At 39.2% G+C, this 19,593-nt stretch overlaps 1 protein-coding gene across 2 annotated transcripts in view; it reads right to left on the reverse strand.

Moving 5' to 3' along the window:
• Positions 1-19,593, reverse strand: part of SLC24A3 (solute carrier family 24 member 3) — a 511,438-nt gene that overhangs the window by 84,001 nt on the left and 407,844 nt on the right. The window lies entirely within an intron of this gene.

A 19,593-nucleotide genomic window follows, 5' to 3' on the forward strand; every position in this document is an offset into this window, starting at 1 on the left:
TGGACTGCTTGGTGCAGTTGGCTAAGATGTCCACATCCTAATTCTGAAAGGTGAGACTATTTTAGTTTACATGGTAACAGCGACTTTGTAGATGTAGTGAAGTCAAGGATCTTGAGTTAGGGAGATAATCCTGGATTATCCTGGTAAGCCCAGTGTAATCAAACAAGATGGAGGAATAAGGATCAGAGGGATTACTGGGAGAGGTGTTGATGGCCACAAGAAGTTGAAGTGATACCAGGAAAGGGCCATGAGTCAGGGAATTCAGCAGCTCCTCGAAGCGAGACAAGGCAAGGATAATCGCTTCTCCCTCAAAGTTTCCAGAAGGAACACAGCCTTATGGACACTTTGATTTTAGATTTCTAACTTTCAGAGCTGTAAGAGATTTGATTTGGATCATTTTAAGCCACAAAGTTGTTTGTGGTTATTTTTCATAGAGGCAATAGGAAACTAATACACCTGTCCTGCCATAGTACTCTGCCAGGCAACTTGTGACGTTGAATCCTACCAACTCCAAGCCCAGCAACAAGGATATGGTTCTTTTTTTTAAAGATCAAAAGTCCCAATGTCCACAGGTCATGTGGGCCCCCAAAGCATTGCACTTCAGGCTGTGCATGTGGTGTGCATTGTCTTTAATGAATCTGCCACATCTTCTGTTTCTTCCACGTGGTTATTCCCATTTTCTAGAGCAGTCAAGTGGGGGCTTGGAACAGCAAAGAGACTTCCCAAGGTTCTACAGTTGACAGGGGCCAACTGAGAGGCAGAGCCACATTAGCCAGAGTCCGAGGTCCACATTTGTTTAAACTTTTTAAATGGAGTTAATTGCTTAAAAAACATTAAAATGCATTACATGTGAGGTACCATCTTAACCACTTTCAAGTGTGCCAATCATTGACAGTAAAAACAACTAAGCACATCCACTGTCATGCTTCTCCAGGCTTCTTATCATAAAACTTACTGCTACGAATATCATTACCATCCCTACCATCGTCTCCAGCACTTTTTCATCTTCCCAAACTGAAACTCTGCACCCATGAAACAATAAATTTCCATTTCCCCCTTTCTTCCGTTTCATGGAATCAGCATTTTACTTTCTGTCTCTGAATTTGACTACTCCAGGTATTTCATATAAGTGGAATCAATATTGTTTTTTTTTTTTTTTTTTTTTTTTTTTTTTTTTTTTTTTTGCATCTGGCTTATTCAGTATGTCTTTAAGATGAATTCATGTTCAAAGTCCATGCTTCTAAACCTCACTTTGCTGATCCTCAGGGAAGCTTAACATGTATTAGGGTGGTGGCTGTTTATATCAACCATCTCAGAACCCACAGCCCAATTTCATAGAATCTTGGGATTCATTCTTGGTCCTAAAGAATACTGAAAAGCTGAATTGTAAGACAAGAGCATGGATGACAGTTCCTGTATTGACCACAGAGAAGCTTAATAATTAAAACAGAATGAAAAATAATTGCAAAATTCTTTTTTAAGCATACAATTTTAACATATTGTCCCTTTACACAAACTCTGCTAAGTCACAGAGAATAATGTTTCCAATATTCATCTCCACTGCTCTTCCTGACTACCTAAAATATAATAGAGGAAGAAGAGGTATTAGCACTCTACAAACTTAAAAAAATAAGAAGAGTTGAGATATTTTGGCTTTATTTTAAATATTCAATGAAGGACATATCCTTAAGGGTCTTTTTAAAACAACACCATATTTTGACTTATCACTCATAATATTTTTCTAATAAAATAATTGATATCCATATTCCACACACACATACTGAAATGGTCATGGTGATTATGTTCTACATAATGATGGTGGCTGTTAATGTAATTGGTTTTTATTCCTAAACAGCTAACATGTTCCATCCATGCAATTAGCTCCATAAGGGCCAGCACCTAAAAACCATGAAGCTATTTCAGATCATCATCCATGAAAACCCATCTCTGCTTGCTATTCTGGTTTGGAGGTTGTTTCACTCTGGGGACTCTCTCTCTGGATAGCCCTAGGTACATAGTCAGTCCTTTCCCACTATGAGTGGGACTGCAAATTAATACAACCACTTTGGAAAGCAATATGGAGATTTCTCAAAAGCTTAGGAATGAAACTATCATATGACCCAGCTATCTCACTCCTTGGTATTTATTCCAAAAAACTAAAATCAGCATACTATAGTGACATATGAGTACCAATGTTCACAACAGAACAATCCACAATAGCTAAGTTGTGGAACCAGCTTAGGTGCCCCATTAATAGACAAACGGATAAAGAAAATGTGATATATATATATTATATATGTAGATATATATATCATTTGCTGGTAAATGGATGGAACTGAGTAGCATCATGCTAAGTGAAATAAGCCAGACCCAGAAAGTAAAGAATGTTTTTTCTTATATGTGGAATCCAGAGAGAAAAAAGGAATAAAAAGGGGGTTCTTACAAATGTAACCTGATTAAAAACTTTCAAAATATTTTTGGTTTAGTGGAGTTTGGCTTATGCCATAGCTATGAAAATAAATACCAAATTGAGGTTATATATTATTGAGTCAAATGGAAAAGGATGACTGTTGTCCTGTTGTAGGAAAGAGCACCTTTCAGCTAGAGCATACCTGGGGAGTTATATTTTGCTATTTTCTGGGTTTCTAATCTAGGACTAGAGTTTGGGCCCTTTTCATTTTCAGATGGTCTCAGAATCTCTTTAAAAACAAAGTCAGAATTACCTGGCCAGCATAAATGACAGGTAACCTGAGGATTCTGGAACTGACTTCAAATTCTCAAGTCTTTCAGGTTATTTGAGCCCAAAATGGAGGGATATAATGAGTATTTGGCTGGCTTCCTGTTATAAAACTTACTACTATTAATATTATTATAGAATGGAAATCTTTGAAGTCACAGCTGTCTTAATCTTATTTTCCAACTTTGTATAATGCTTTAGCCTTGGACTGTCTCCCTCACTCCCAGCTAGATAACTTTACTACACAAAATACAACCTCTTGAGAGTATAAACCAAAGTGGTTTTCCACAGGGTCTCTTGTACTATGAGCCTCTGAGATTACTTCTCTCTACTTATCAACAATTTACTCTTAGATTTTATGCTTAGGTCTTTTAAGTTGTATAACAGTTAATTATGCACCAGTATTACAATACCGCAGGACCCTATGTTTATTGCATAGTTCCCTGTACCAGAAATCTTTTCTATTTTTGTAGACTTTCCTGTTGCTGTCTAGTGTATTTTTGTTTCAACTTGAAGGACTCCCTTAGGCATTTCTTCTTGAGCAAGTCTAATGATGATGAACTCAACTTTTTTTTTTTTTAATCTGGGAAAATCATTACTTCTTCATTCTTGAAGGACAGTTTTGCTACATAGTATTCTTTTTTAAAAATTTAAAATATGTTCTAATTAGTTATACATGACAATAGAATGTATTTATTCTTTTTGATATACATAAGTGGAGAATAATTTCTTATTTTTCTGATTGTACATGTTATAGGATCACATCAGTCATGCAGTCATATATGTACATGAGTTAATAATGTCTGTTTCACTCTAGTATCCCATCTCCTCCCACACCCTTTCTCCTCCCTTCACTCCCCTCTACCTAATCTAAAATAAATCTATTCTTCCCTTGTTCCCCTACCCCAGCCTTATTGTGAATTAGCATCAGAGAAAACATTCCGCATTTAGTTTTGGGGGATTTGGCTACACAGTATTCTTGGTTGGCATTTTTCTTTGATCACTTTGAACATCTCATCTCACTTCACTTAATGCTCATCTCTGCAGCAATCCATGACCCCTTGTTTGTGATGAATAACTTTTCTCTTATTGATTTCAAGATTATTTGGTTTCACTTTTGACAGTTTAATTATAATGTGTCATGATGTAGATTCTTTTGGTTTAATCATGTTGAATTTTTGGACTTCTCAAATTTGTAGCCTTGGATTATCTCCTTCCTCAAATTTGGGAAGTTTTTGGCCATTATTTCTTCATCTAGGCCCTCTGTCCTTTCTCTCTTTCTTAACCTTCAATAACCCCACAATGCCATGTAAAGGCCTCTTTATGGTGTCCTATAAATAAACTTTTAGACTCTTTTCATTTGTCCTTATTCTTTTTTATCTTTTTTCTCCTCTAATTCAATAATGTCAAATAACCTCAATTTTTCTTATATTTCTGCTTATTCTAGTCTACTGTTCATCCTCTCTAGTTATTGTTTTTCAATTCAGTTATATTCTTGAATTCCAGAATTCTTTTTCCTTCCTTTCCTTTTCTCCTCTTGTTCCTCCTTCTTCATTTTTACCTTTTTGTTGATATTCACATTTTGCTCACCATCATTTTCTTGATTTCATCTAGCTATTTGATTTTTTCTTTTAGCTCAATGTGCATCTTTATGATTATTATTTTGAATTCTTTGTCAAGTAATTCATATACTTCTCTTTATTTTTAATTTTTTTTGTTATAATCAGTTATGCCTGACAGTAGAATGCATTTTGACACACCAAACATAAATGGAGTATAACTTCTCATTCCTCTGGTTGTACATGGTGTAAAGTTACACAGGTAACATATATGCACATAGGGTAATAATGTCTGATTCATTCTACTATCATTCTTCCCCCACACCCCCTCCCATCCCTTCATTCCCCTTTGTCTAATCCAAAGTTCCTCCATTCTTCCCCTCCACCTTATTGTGAAGCAGCATCTGCATATCAGAGAAAACGTCTGGCCTTTGATTCCTTGGGACTGAATTATTTCGCTTAGCATAATATTCTCCAATTCCCTCCATTTACTGGCAAATGTCATAATTTCATTCTTCTTTAAGGCTAAGTAATATATTTTTTAGTTGTTGATGGATCTTTGAAGAGTATCTAATTGGTTCCATAGTTTAGCTATTGTGAATTAAGCTGCTATAAACATCTATGTTGTTGCAACACTGTAGTATGCTGATTTTAAGTCCTTTGTGTATATATGTAGGAGTGGGATAAGTGAGTCAAGTGGTGGTGTTTCAGACAGATTTTCTTGCTGCTGTGACTGAAGGACTTGACCAGAACAACTATAGAGGAGGAAAAGTTTATTTGAAGACCTACAGTTTCAGAGGTCTTAGTCCATAGAAGACCGGCTCCATTTCTCGAGGCTCGAGGTGAGGCTGAACATCATGGCAGGAGAGTGTGGCAGAGGGAAGCAACTCACATCATGATCAGGAAGCAGAAGACCCCACTCACCAGATACAAATAGATACCCAAAGCCATACTCTAAATCCTACCTCCTCCAGCCATACCCTACTATTTCAGTTACCACTCAGTTAATCCCTATCAGGGGATTATTTCAGTTATTGGGTTGCGACTCTTACAACCCAATAATTTCTCCTTGGAACCTTCTTGCATTGTTTCCCATGTGACCTTTGGGCAACTCCTCACATCCAAACCATAACAGGTAGTTCCATTCCGAGTTTTCTGAGGCATATTCCTCCATTTCTTAAGTGTTCATTTCGGAGATTCATTATGTTCCTTTATTTTTTTATGACTTGTTAGGTTTTGTTGAGATATAGGCATTTGAAAAAGAGCCACTTCTTCTATTCTTTTTTTTTTTTTTTTTTTTAATGGTGCTGGGATTGAACCCAAGGCCTTGTGTATATGAGACAAGCACTCTGCCAACTGAGCTATATCCCCAGTCCTCCTTTGTTTTTTTGAGACCACTATATCACTTCTCCCATTTTTTATCAACTATCTTCACATAGGGAAATACTTTCACCAATTAGTCCCACTAGAGATTCTGCAGGGCTTTCAGACTATTTTTGTTGCTCCTTCTTCTCAGAGTTCTCTGTGGGTGTATCTCCCAGCTAAAGAACTTTGCCTCTTTCTGCTCAGGATCTTCATATAGTGTCCATGGAATAATCACATAACCTCTGGTGCTATGGCGCATCAAAGGGACACCTCTGCTCTCAGTGGCCCCCAGGTTTCCAAAGAGTGCTCTGTCCCTTGGGCAGCACCTCATATAGTCAGACATAGGAAGTGTTCTACTTTTCTCTTTCCCTCTGGAGGGAAGAGCCATGAGTTGGGAGTTTTCTCCCAGTTGCAACTTACTCTTCTGACAGTGGGATGGAATGTGACATTTAAATGTAATGGAAGTTCTTACCTCCCCTAATGTGCCTGTTGTTGACCTTGTGCTCACTTAGGGGGCTGTTTCTTGTCCAAAGATTTCTGAGGTTCTCACAAAGGCAATATGGTCTGTGTTGTGATGAAGTCAGTGTCTTGCTGATGACATTCTAGTGCTTTCTCCACTCATTGGTGATAGGGGCACTCTAACTTTTGCAGGTTGAAGGTATTATCCTTAATTGGCAACTGATTAAAGTTCGCTTTAAAGTTACTTCAAATTTGCTTCTACCTGTGCTAATATGCATCTCCTCATGAAGTCCTTGTTGTTTATCATCACCCAATATTTATACTTGTTCAACAAATGTGACAGCTAAATATTTCAAAGTCACCCAACTGAATACTCATCCAGGGAAGACATTATGGTGTTCTTTCCTTCACTAACTAATGTAGTGGCCAGGAGTGATTTATTCTTTCCTTCTTTTCTTCTTGCAGCTTATTTTTCTTTGCCCATTTCATCATAATCCCCCCTCCCCCTGCGCCTTTAAGGATATTTACAAGTTTTCATTCTGTGCTTTTCCCCCCTCCATCCTCCACACATCTGTCAAGTAAACACAAGATTCAGGAAACCTTTATGTCCATAGGATGTGTGAGTAGACTTGAGGTTCTCAAAAACAGAATGGTCAGGCTTGGGACTATTTTGTGAAATAATACAAACTTAGAAGTTCAAGGGTTATGTGTTTTCTCTCAAATGTGGATGCTAGAGAGGAAAAAGGAGAAGAAAGGTGGGGGTGTGGCATGAAAAGCAAAAGGAGATCAGTAGAATACAGGAAAGAGACCAGGAGGTAGGAGGAGAGAGGGGGAGGGGAAGTGCCAGGGAGGGATATTGACCAAATTACATATTTTATTATGTGCATGTGATGGCATGTAACAACAAATCCCAGCATTAGGTACTAGTAAAAAAAAAAAAAAACATGGAATAAAAAAAAAAAAAAGATGCAGAGCTCACATGGAAAAAACAAACCAAAACAGAATGGTCATGAATTATGGAATATTACTCAGACATAAAGAAGAATAAAATTATGGCATTTGCAGGTAAATGGATGGAGTTGGAGAATATCATGCTAAGTGAAATAAGCCAATCCCAAAAAAATTGAAGGCTGAATGTGTTCTCTGATATGTGGATGATGATACATAACAGGGGCAGGGTAAGGGACGAAGGGAGGAATGCTGGATTGTGTACAGGGAAATGAGGTGTGGGAAGGGGCGGGGGAAGGAAAGATGGTGGAATAAGACAAACATCATTACCCTATGTATGTGTATTATTCCACAAATGGTGTGTCTCTATATCATGTACAACCAGAGAAATAAAAAGTTGTATCCCATTTGTGTACAATGAATCAAAAAAATAAATAAAATTAATATGAAAAGAAAAAAAAAAGAACTGTGTTAGGCTAGTGAATGCTCAAACTAATTAAAGGACTTTTCTCTTTCTCACAAAACTCCAAATCTTGCATGTTGGAGCTACTATCATGATAGTGGGAGAATCCAGAAGATAGAGAAGTTAGACATAACAGAATAATAAAATTTATAGTGTTAAATGGAGAAGACAGTGACTGGGAAGGATGGTTCATGTGTAATTATACCATATCTTGGAACACCGACAACTGAATCCTGGCAGCAGGCACATTCTTGAACAGAATGGATCCCCAAATGACAGCCTTTCATTGTGTTAGACTTTTCCCACCTGCCTGTGGCTCACTGACATGTCTCACCTATGCTTTGGAGAAATAAGGGAATCTGATATGCTGTAATGGACTTAACCTCTGTGGATCTCCAGTAGTTTGGGCAATGGGTTTAACCCCTGGTCAACCTGTGGATCTTCAGTTCTTTGGGCAATTTCTACCCAATTTATAACCATGTAGGGAAGAGTCTTCAATTAGAAGTGTAAGAGATACGGAGTTGTATCTAATATCTCCCCCAAGACTTACTATGGAATTTAAAAAAAAACTTCATATTTGTTTTTGGTACTGGGGATTGAACCCAGAGTTGCTTCGCTTCCAAGCCATATCTCCAGAACTTTTTATTTTTTATTTTGAGTCCCAGTCTCATTAAGTTGTTTACAGCCTTACTTAGTTGCTAAGATTGGCCTTAAATTGTGATCCTCCTGCCTCAGCCTCCCAAGTCACTGGGATTATAGGCATGTGCCATTGTGCCTGGTTACTATGGGATCTTTGTATGATATTCAGCAGGTTCTACATAGCAGTCCGTATTCATATCCAAAGGGGGAGGAATGATCGAGTAGGCACAATGCTAGTAATTGAAATATTCAAAGTGTTCTCAGTAGAATTGGGGAACTTAGACTACTAAAATAGTTTTCTTTCATACTGTTCATTCTTATTTCTGGTGCTTGCTGCATAGAATGCTCATGGGATACAGCAAGAGCACCAGATTAATTTTATATAAAATTTTCAGGTTGTGGTATAAACAGAGTGCTGACATTGAAGAATACAGATTTATAAAGATACTCCTAATTATTTAAGCTCAATGTCTCTTATGTTTCCCTAAGGTAACCTACTTAGAATCCAAAAGGAAAGACAAAGAAATATTTATTTAATCTCACAATAAGCTTTATAGCCACTCTAAAGATGAATTTGATTCTCTTTAATTGAGCATCCATTTTGGGGGTCACCTATTATAAAGTATAAAAAATGTTTTTGAAAAAAATGGGAATTTCTGTCATTTTATGTAACTTACAGCACAACTTTTCCATCAGGGAAAGTGACATGAAGACTATTCTTTTCCTGGAACTTATGCAAGTTGCCTTGCTATTCTGAGTCTCAACTTTCTCAGATGAAACATGGAAGTAATAATAGTCCATCTCCCTTTGGAGTGACATGAATCAAGATGATTTCAGGTCTTACTATTAAGACTGGCATGCAATTTTTTTTCTATCTGAATTCTGATGGATTTTTATTGGACTTAGTGATTATCACATGTTGAAAATCAATGTTTCACTAATCCAAGTAACATTAAAATACAACAATTGTTACTAAAAAATTCACAGATACTCAGCAAAGCTATGGTCATGTGTATTAAACTGAAAGAAAATAAATAGCTATTACTATAGATAAATGTAGAGAAAAACAGAATTCAGTGAAGATGAAGAAAGCGACAATTCAAAAGAAATTTGAACCAGATGAATGGATTAAAAATGCTTGAAGTAAAGACAGAGTTACATTAAAACTCTTGGTAGGATGAAATGGAAAACTGGGACTGTATGGAAAAGTTGTGTATTTTAAGGAATCACCACTTGCATTCACTTGTGGCCAACTGTTCCTCAATAAATATAACCCTGTAAGGAGAAATGGCACAATATATGTTTGTATTCACTTTGGCTCCCATAAAGAATGAAACGATAGGAATTTGGGTTTAGTGTTATTGTTGCAGCTGTTATTGACAGCTGTTATCAGCAGCTGCAACTCCCTTCCTTAGAAAAGAAATGACAGGTGGTATTGACCAAGGATGCACATAGATGGGGACTTCTTTAATAAATTCAGACCCAGTGGATTTACCCAGTGAATTGCTGTTATCATATCTGATTAATAATGAGTGCCATCATAATATATAATGTCAGCATACTTTTAATATTGTCTCATTAAGTAAGACAGGACATGTAATGATGTGATAATAGGGAACCATTGAAGAAGATTCTTTCTCCGAATACTAACCACACTTAATTTTTTCACTCCTCAGGTTGCTTCTGTATAGTAAATTCTGTATGGGGACCAAACCTTATAATGTTATTTCCAAAAATGGAATATATACCCTAGATTCATATGGGATCTATCTATTTATCTATCTATTTATCTATCTCCTCTATCTCCTGATCTCATCTAGTAGATTACAAAAATAACTCAAGATTATTTGAAATTTGTCTCATCAAGAGGTGGGTTACATTCTCCTCCTCCCTCAAATCTGACTTGGTTTAAGCCATAGGATGCATTAAGAATGGGGGGGTGCCAGTTCCAAGTCTTGGTCTTAAGAGTCCTTGAATGACTGCTCTCACCCTGGGAATTTTTTCACTGTCATTTGAACAAGACTGGGGCAAGCTAGCCAGAGAAACTGAGGCACAGCCTTCCTGCTTGAGACATTTAAGTAAACCCAGCCAGGAACATTTTGGATCAGAAGGACCATCCCACTGATTTGAATTTAAATTGCTGTCCCACAAAATCATGTTGTTTTAAGTCATGTTTTAAGTACTTTGGTAGTTGAATGCTTGTGTGGCATGTGTACGGTCCTGCGTGCAATTCCCAGTAACCCCCATCCCTCACACACAAATGGTTGCAAATGTTTTAAGTCATGGAATCTTGGGATAGTTTGTTATATAGCAATAGATGAATGAAACGATCCAGAACTCATTCGCTGATGTCAGAGCTCCATGAGTGTGAGCTTATTCTCCCTCCAAGATCTGGATAAGCTGCCTAACACAATATGTCAGGCTGCATTATTGGACATGATTCTTTACTCTGGACTCACATCATAATCCAGGTTATTTTATAATTCTTATAGAATACAGAATGCACATTCTAATGCTTTGGTTTGAGGCACCGTTATGTGACTCACTCAAAACCCCGGGATGAGAGCAGAAGTGATGGCTCACAACTCTGAGCCTAGCATTAAGAAGCCTGGCACATTTCGCCTGTCCTTTTGTATTTCTGCCATCATCATGAGAAGACCTTCCCCTGATTAGCTGATGCTACTTCAGCCTGGCCTCAGAAAGAAAGATATCAGAGAAACAAATGCTTATGGTTGTGTGCAACTGGGATTTATGGGATTTTTTTTCATAGCAATAACAGACACACACATAACCCCTTTATTTTGACACAGCTGATATATATGAACATTCTTCCCGGATAAGTTAGTGTCTTGTGCACTATTCTAGGCTGGGGTTCTAAGATGGTAGGTTGAAAGATTCCCATCTGCCTAGTAATCACTGAAGGACTTTGGAAAAAGTGACTTTCAGATCAAACCAAGAAAAGAGTTCAAATGAAGCATCTGAGCAAAGGGACTGGGCAGAATGGCAGGTGGGAAATGAAACCGCCTCACACAAAAACTTAGAGGTAGTTAAACAAACCAAGTAAGTTCCTGAAGAAAAGTAATATGAGGTATGACCTGAAAAGTTTCTGGAGGCCTTGGCTCTGCTGATGGAGGCCTATGCTGTGTCACTGGACAAGAGAAATTGTCAGGCTAGTATATAAAAAAAAAAAAAAAAAAAAAAAAAGGATTTTGTGGAGAATAAAGCATACTCTTTAACTCCCTTCCTTCTTTCTGAGTCACAAAAATATGCCTGTCCAAAGGTGTTTATGCATGTGGATATGTAGCCCAACCTACCTAGGGTTATATGGGTGTAGTCTTTTCTTCCTGGGGACAAATAATTGTTCTTATTCATTAGATGTTTGGCATACATCCAGACAAGTCCATTTTCTACCTACTACTGGAACACTTTTCAAGATAATATGTGTGACTCAGTTCTAGAAGTCATTCGAAAGAATTTTCTGTGATGAAAAAAATGGCTGTGCTGTCCAGTATGGCAGCCGCTAACCACGTGTGGTTATTGGGTTCTGTAACTGGTATGACTGAGAAATGGAAATTTAAATTTTATTTAATTTTAATTAGTTTAAATTTAAATGGCCATGTGGGACCAGTGGTTACCATTCTGAAGAGCTCAATTCCAGAGGGCATTATGAACCTCTAATAAATACTACCAATTTAAAATCCAATGCTACTGAGAAGTTAAGCCTCTGCAAAAATAGCACAGGATTGATGGTCTCTATTGTGGCTCATGCTTCAGAGCTAAGTATGCTGGATCCTATCAAACAGCACACAGAGTTCCAAAGTCCCAAGACCATTCATTTTGAGGAAGGGTTGATGGCCTGAGAGTTGTCACCATAAAAATAATCAGACAACAGCAACGTGGTCCTACGGGACTAGGTTTTTCAAGCCTCTTGATCAGGTTATACAAAGTATAGACTATGTGGAAGGTACTGGTGGAAACCCACTTCTCTTGCTCCATTAAAGACTCTGAATTCAGGGCTGGGACTGTGGCTCAGTGGTAGAGCGCTTGCCTCATATGTGTGGGTCACTGGGTTCGATCCTCAGCACCACATAAAATGAATAAAGGTATTGTGTTTATCTAGAACTAAAAAAAAAAAAAAAAAAAATTTAAAAAAAAGATTCTGAATTCGAGTCACTGCATTTGGGAGATTTTCTTGTTAAAAAAAAAACAAAACAAACAAACAAAAAAAAAAACAAGAAAGATCCCAAAATACACTTAACCACCGAACCCATTTCAACTCATCTTTGTGCTTCAAGGCTGGAAAATAATCTATCAGGGTTGAACCGTTAAGTTTACTTTCAGATACTGTTTTCCTCAGTCTAGCCCAAAGCACAGTGTGCTTTGAGTGACCTTCTAAAAAGAGTACACAGACTTCAAGAACAAGAGTGAAAATGTTTTGGGCCATCATCCCTGTTATGGTTTAGATGGGAGGTGTCCCCCAAAAAGCTCAAGTGAGACAATGCAAGTCAGCTTAGAGGTGAAACGATGGGGTTAAGAGAATCTTCATAATCCTTTCATTCACCGATAGGAATTAACCTGGTGGTAACTATAGGCAGGTAGGCTGTGGCTGAAGAAGGTAGATCACTGAGGGCATGCCTTTGAGGTATGATTTTGTCCTTGTTGAGCAAAGCTCTCTTTCTCTCTCTGCTTCCTTGCACAATGTTGTGAGCCACTTTACTCCACCTCACCCTTTGGCCATGAGGTTCTGCCTCACCTCAAGCCTTAAGGGATGGAGCCAGGTTTCAATGGACTGAGACCTCTCAAATCGTGTGCCCCAAATAAACTTTTTCTCCTTAAATTTGTTCTTGTCAGCTCTTTTGGTCACAGCAGTGAAACAGTTGACTAAGGCACTCCCTGAAACAGAATTTTCATTTTCCAGCTCTATCGTGAACCCATCCTCAAGGTGTGAATGTTGGCTGCCAGTTCGATGATAAATAGCAGTTACCAGCTCATGAAGAGACACTCTGGGAATTACCCAGCCTTACCACCTCAGTTTCTCTCTTCTCTTTTCTCTTAAGTCTGTATGGACTTTCCACTCTCAGCAGGTTATCCCTTAATGCCCTATAGTCACCTCCCTGGTGAGGCTGTGTTCACTCCTGTCACCATATTGCCTCCTTGACACACCATCTCAGAACCCCGCCATAGCCTGCCTCAGGACCTTCTGACTGATCTCATCCTAGTCGCCTCTTGATTTCCTGAAAGCTCATAGCACTGGTACAGTGAAACCATGCACTTAAGTTCCTTTCTTCTTTCTTGCTCATTTGGTTCTCTTTCTAGTTCCTTAGCTTTACAAGTGCCCAAGAACTTCCCGAGTACAGTTTTCCAGAATCCATCAACTCCCTTTACCTTGTCTGATATTGTCCCAAGGAGGAACTCAAAGTATTTTCAATGTTTGGTGGGCGAGTTCTGATGAAAGTGACAAGTCTGCATTGGCAAAAAGGAGATTTGGTACCTCTGGACATTATAATGCCTCATGGTAATGATCTTCTACAAACAGACCAGCTAAGAGGAATGTCTCTAAAGGAAAGCAGGTGAAACGTGTGGCTATGGGGAAATTGGAAAGAGAGGAAGACCGGGTCTGTTCTACAGCCTTGTTCCTCAGCATGGTCCAGGGTATGGCAGCAGCAGCATCACCCAGGAGTTGGTTAGAGATGCAAAACCTCAAGTCCCATCCCAGACTTTCTGAATCAGAGCCTGCATTTTAAAATTTGTTCTTATTAGTTATACATGATAGTAGAATGTATTTTGACATATTATACATATATACAGTATAGCTTCTCATTCTTCTGGTTGTAGAAATACATTGGTATAAAAATACATTGGTCATGTAATCATATATGCAAATAGGAAATTAATGTCTGCGTCATTCTATCTTTCCTATTGCCATTGCCCCTCCCTTCCCTTCATTCCCCTTTGTCTAATCCAAAGTGCTTCTATTCTTCCCTTCCCCTGTTCCCTTTTTGTGAGTTAGCATATGCATATCAGAGAGAACATTTGGTCTTTGTTTTTTTTGGATTGGCATAGTTCACTTAGCATGATAGTCTCCAGTTCCATTCATTTACCAGCAAATGCCATAATTTCATTCTCTTTATGGCTGAGTAATATTCCATTGTGTATATAAACCACATTTTCTTTATCCATTCATCTGTTGAAGGGCACCTAGGCTGGCTCCATAGTTTAGCTATTATAAATTGAGCTGCTGTAAACATTGATGTGGCTGCTTCACTGTAGTATGCTGATTTTAAGTCCTTTGTGTATACAATGAGGAGTGGGATAACCGGGTCAAATGGTGGCTCCATTCCAAGTTTTCTGAGGAATTTCCATGTTGCTTTCCAGAGTGATTGCACCAATTCGCAGTCCCACCAGCAATGTATGAGTGTTCCTTTCCCCTCACGTCCTTGCCCACATTTATTGTTGCTGGTATTCTTGATAATTGCCATTCTGACTGGAGTGAGATGAAATTAATTTACATTTCTATAATTGCAGGGTCTGCATTTTAACTAGATTCCTAGTTACCTATGTACTTACTGAAATGGGAAAGTACTGGTATAAACAGGTACCTGGCATATGCAAGGGGTATGAATCCTACTAGAAAGAAACATCTCACTTGAACATAGTTGGGAACAAGATAATATTCCTGAGGGGTTCAAACCCAATACAGTCTAAGTCTTTACAGGTGGATAATAATAAGCATCTATAATTAAAACAAGCCAATCCAAAAACAAACATTTTATTTATACACAGAGCCTGAGGAAGTTAGGTCTAAGGGTTAAGGGATACTGTGAGGGGGTAAGAGAGGGTTAACAATTCAAGTAAGAGTTTAGGAAAAAACGAACCTTCTCCAAATCTACTTACTAGTTTAATAATGTCAACCTCTAAAAATCCACTCAAGCAGTTTGCATGGCTTCTTTCCAAAGATGAAGGCACAAATCAGAAGATGTCAATCAAGAGAAATCTTTAAGGACAGGAAGTTCAGTGGTCTCATTTTCTCTTTGCTAGAAACTATGCCAGTTGCCTCTTTTTACTACCTTCAAATGGTGTGGGTGCTGATTCTGAAACTTAACTCTCAATTGACCATTAAAGGGAGAGAACAGAAAATCTAATAGGCACTCTTCCTGTCAAACCCATCCAAAAAAGAAACAGGTAGCTCAGAACATTTTACATCTCAGGTAAAAAATTTGTTCAGAGTCAGTGATATTTTCATTCTGCAGAAAACTAAGAAGGTATCCTTTAAAAAATATCTAGGCTTTGCCAATATTTAATCTGGCAAATATAATGAGAGCTGGGAAGCCCCACCATTCATTCTCTCTTGCTGTCTTTGCAAGGGAGACTCAAAATGAGGTCAGAGCTTTAGCTTCTTCCCACCCAACAAATACTAGCTGTCCTTTCTGATCTTGCACCTAGGGCAGATTTTCAAGTCCCATTTCCCAGGGAAGGAACAAACTATTTACCCATCCAGCTGTTCTGCAAACACAAGGCAGATCTTATAATGTCCAGATAATATCCCAGCAGGTGGAACCTTATCTGATTTCTCTATTGATGTGATGAACTGGCATCCTAGTGACATCCAAAGACAGCTGGTGTGGATACTTCAGCTGCTTGTTCCCTGATGAACCTTTGCCTTGTCATTACACTTTAATGTCAAACTACTGAGGGTCTGGCAATGCCATTTCTTATTCTTCAGTCTCTCTCTCTCTCAATATTACCTAATCTCTCATTGTCTATAAGGTTTCCCACTGTACAGCACTGATTTTGAGATGCTCCAGTGTAATCGTGATCTGGACAAGCTTCCCCCACTCCCAATGGAGATTGATCGTAAAGTGCTTAAGACTCCTTGATCATTTTCTTTATCCTGAAGGGACAAGAATCATCATTTAATCTTATTTCTAGCATGCTGGAATCTGCTCTGATAAAGAGATCTGCTTAATAGTAAAAGTGACGTGGGGAGGATTTGCTGGATTATTGCCTTGTTGTGCTGGGAGACTCTCAGGCTAGGCTGACAGTTGGGATGCCCAGCTGCTGCATTAATACTGGGGCTGTTGGAGGGAGTGAATCAACCAAGGAAAAACAGGGTCCAGTTCCTCTGAAAATACAAAACCCTTTGCAGGTGGACAGAGGTCTTGCAATCTATTTGATGGGTCCAAGGGACTTATTTTTTTTGTTTGCAGAATAAGGTATCCTAAATCCATGAGTATGCCCCCACCCTCCTTTACCTTCTTGATCAACCCTCCTCTCCAGCAAGATTTTCCCTGGTTGTAATTTAACTTTTTTCTCACACTTCCTTCCCCATTATCAGATCGGCTCCTTGAAGATGATCAACTGTCATTATCAACAAACAAAAGTTCCTTCTGGCAATGTTAATAATACAAATATAACACATCCCATTAAAAGAGCTCATTATTATAGACTACCAACTCAATATACCAAAGGGAGAGGATAGAGCCTTGAGAAGCCTTGAGAAGCACCCCACAAGTTCTGTCCCAAAGTGACTGGAGTTTGTCTGTGTTGATATTTCAGTGGTGTCAGCTAAAACATGCTTACTCCAAATTGTAGAGGTATAAAACTACAATTCTCATGTTCACAGATCCTATAGATCCATGGGGAACAGCTTGTCTCTGCTCTAATTGGCATCAATTGGGATAGATTGAGGACTGGGGACTGGAATCATGTGATGATTGCTTATTCTCCTGTCTGGCTGCTGGGCTGGAAGCATTCAGTTGGGGTTGAAACATCTGAGGCTTCTCTGAGCATGGTTCTCTGTTTTTGCAAGGTATCTCCAATATGGCAGCCTTAGAGTAGCTAGGCTTTCTTCAGAATGGTTCAAGGCCCCAAAGGTTCACATTCCAAGAAAGTAAGAAGAAAAGAGGGAAAGTCATACTGCTCTGTATAACCCAACCTAAGAGCTATACAATGTCACTTCTGCCTCATTTTGTTTACTGGAAGAGAATCATTGAGTCAACAATAACTGAGTAGAGGTAACCCCATTTATTTTTGATGGGAAGAGTGTAAAAGGATTTGGTGCCATGCTTTAAGCCACTGCAGTGGGGCAGGAATAGGATGGGTAGATGAGTGGATGCTGGGTAGCAATGGTGGGGAAGTGGCTTGGAGTTCTGGTCTGGCTTGGCCTCACACTGCCATTGGTTTATGAGAATCTGAACCATAGGGCATTCTCAAAAAGTGGAAATAACTAACTGGAAATGCTTTCTGAATCTGAGGACAAAATTGGGTATGCCTTGCTCTTGTGGATCACTGCAGTAAAAGAGCTATGCCTTGAGGTTTGCTTGTTTTTTTTCTGAATAACAATTTCTGACACTGTTCTAACTTGTACTTAATTCATGCAGTATTAGCTCCTTTAATCTTTACAATGACTCCATAAACTAAGTACTATTACTGTGCCCATTTTTCAGATGAGGAGAAAGAAATATAGAGGGAAGACATACAGAGGCACGGAAAGAAGATAGCTATTTTCAAACCAAGGAGAGAAGCCTAGAAGAAACCAACCCTGGTAACATCTTGAGCTCAGACTTCTAGACTGCATGAGTGGGAGGAGAAAAATTCTGTTTTTAAGCATCAAAGCCTGTGGTACTTTGTTATGGCAACCTGAGCTGATTAATGTAGTGGTGAGGTAGAATCTGGACATAGGTAGCTTGCCTCTGCTTCATGTTCTTACCAGTTCCACTTCTGTGGCTGGAATGTGGTGTTCCCATTAGTGATCATCTTCCTCAACTTTTCCCACCACTAGTAACAAGTGTGTTTTGAAATAGGCAGGCACTCCTCCCTGAAAATTTCACTGTAGACTGATCATTGTGAATACCAGGAGAAGACAACTCAAAGAGAGGAAGAAAAAACAAAACAAAACATAAACAAAACCTGAAGTAAGATCATTTGAAATAGGATGAGGGGAGATTTAAGGATCTCTGGGATCTGGTTCCAAAGCTGAAGGTCAAAAACAAAAGTCCCAGAACTCTCAGTTTCCCTGTCTGTTCATTAGCTCACAGTTGGACTAGAAGTCCCTGCAGGAATGTCTCTATTCTATTAAATCCCTCTCTTTGCAATTATTGCTGTGATTGACAGAGAGCATATGGGTTCTGGGAGTGTGTGAGGACGCAGGTGGTATGGAATTAGGACTGTGGGCAGCAGACCTCTCCAGGGACAGACCCTGGCTCCAAGCCTCAGAGAAGGAGCTTTGTCTACCCTCCCACAGCCAATCTCAGTTTGTAAGAGCAAAGGTTTCATTATCCTTGCCTTCCCAGATCTGTCCTGAAACAAATGTCAAGGACTGTGTCCCATGTGCCTGTGTAAGATGAGCTCTTGATACGTAGGCTGGCTTTACTGGATACCTCAAGACCTGCTGCTTTGAGACCTGGGGTGCTAGCTCTGATCTTCTCTACATAGTGGTGAAAGGCAGTGGGAGAAAGGGCTTAGGCACATGCCCATGGCTATTACAGTCTTAGGGGCTTCTTCCCAACACCTCTGAGCTGCTCTAGGGGCAAACTCTCCTTTTAACCACTGGCCAGGGAATACAAATATCCTGGCATGGAGTCCATCAAGCATGCTTCATGGTTCTTCATTGATTCTCAAACCTCATGAAACACCAGAGGCCAAATGAAGTGACCCCAAAGAAACTGCTTGGGGGGAGTGCTATGGAGTTGGATTGATTTTGAGCTTTGTTGCCTAGATTGTAAGCTCTGAAGGGTGGGGTCATTGCCATATGACTTGGTGTAAAATCCGTAGTATGGTATCCAGCATACCCAGTGTAAACAAAGCCATGAGGGCAGGGCCTTCATAAGTTTCATTTACAACAAGTAGACACTCAATAGTGAATGGATGAAAGAAAAGTGATTGGTCTATGGGTCCCCTGTCCAGCGGGAAACTCAGCGTTCCCCAGAAGGTGGTTTGCTCCTTTTCTCCATTCCATTCCCCAAACAGGCCCTAAAGGGAATTGTAAGTGTCCTGCAGCACCTTGGTCAGCCATATTCCAGCTCTTGACTAAAGATGTCTTTAGGCAGAATGAGATGCTGGAGGAGTCCTTAAGGATATGACTCATCATGGATTGATCAAAACTCCTAAATGGCTCCTAGGCCTTCCAATGCCATCTGAATTATCAGACACTTCCTGAAATTCATTTGTTAAGGGATGATTTTGACCACAGAAGTTGTTCTTTCATAGTGTAAGTGTCTACTGTTTGGTGGCCTGAGCATCAACCTAGCAGACCTAGGTTATTTGTTTCAGATGGACAGTGGGACTAAGAACTGGAAGTTCAAGGTTCTTGCTAAAATTCTGCCAATCCTCATTCCATTGTATCTAAAATACTCTCCCCATTTGGGTGCCCACGAATGCTCATAGGTCCTGGATGACTTTGTCCAGAGGGTCATGAGGTACAC

Source organism: Sciurus vulgaris, assembly GCF_902686455.1.
Source record: "Sciurus vulgaris genome assembly, chromosome: 2".
Classification (NCBI taxonomy): domain Eukaryota; kingdom Metazoa; phylum Chordata; class Mammalia; order Rodentia; family Sciuridae; genus Sciurus; species Sciurus vulgaris.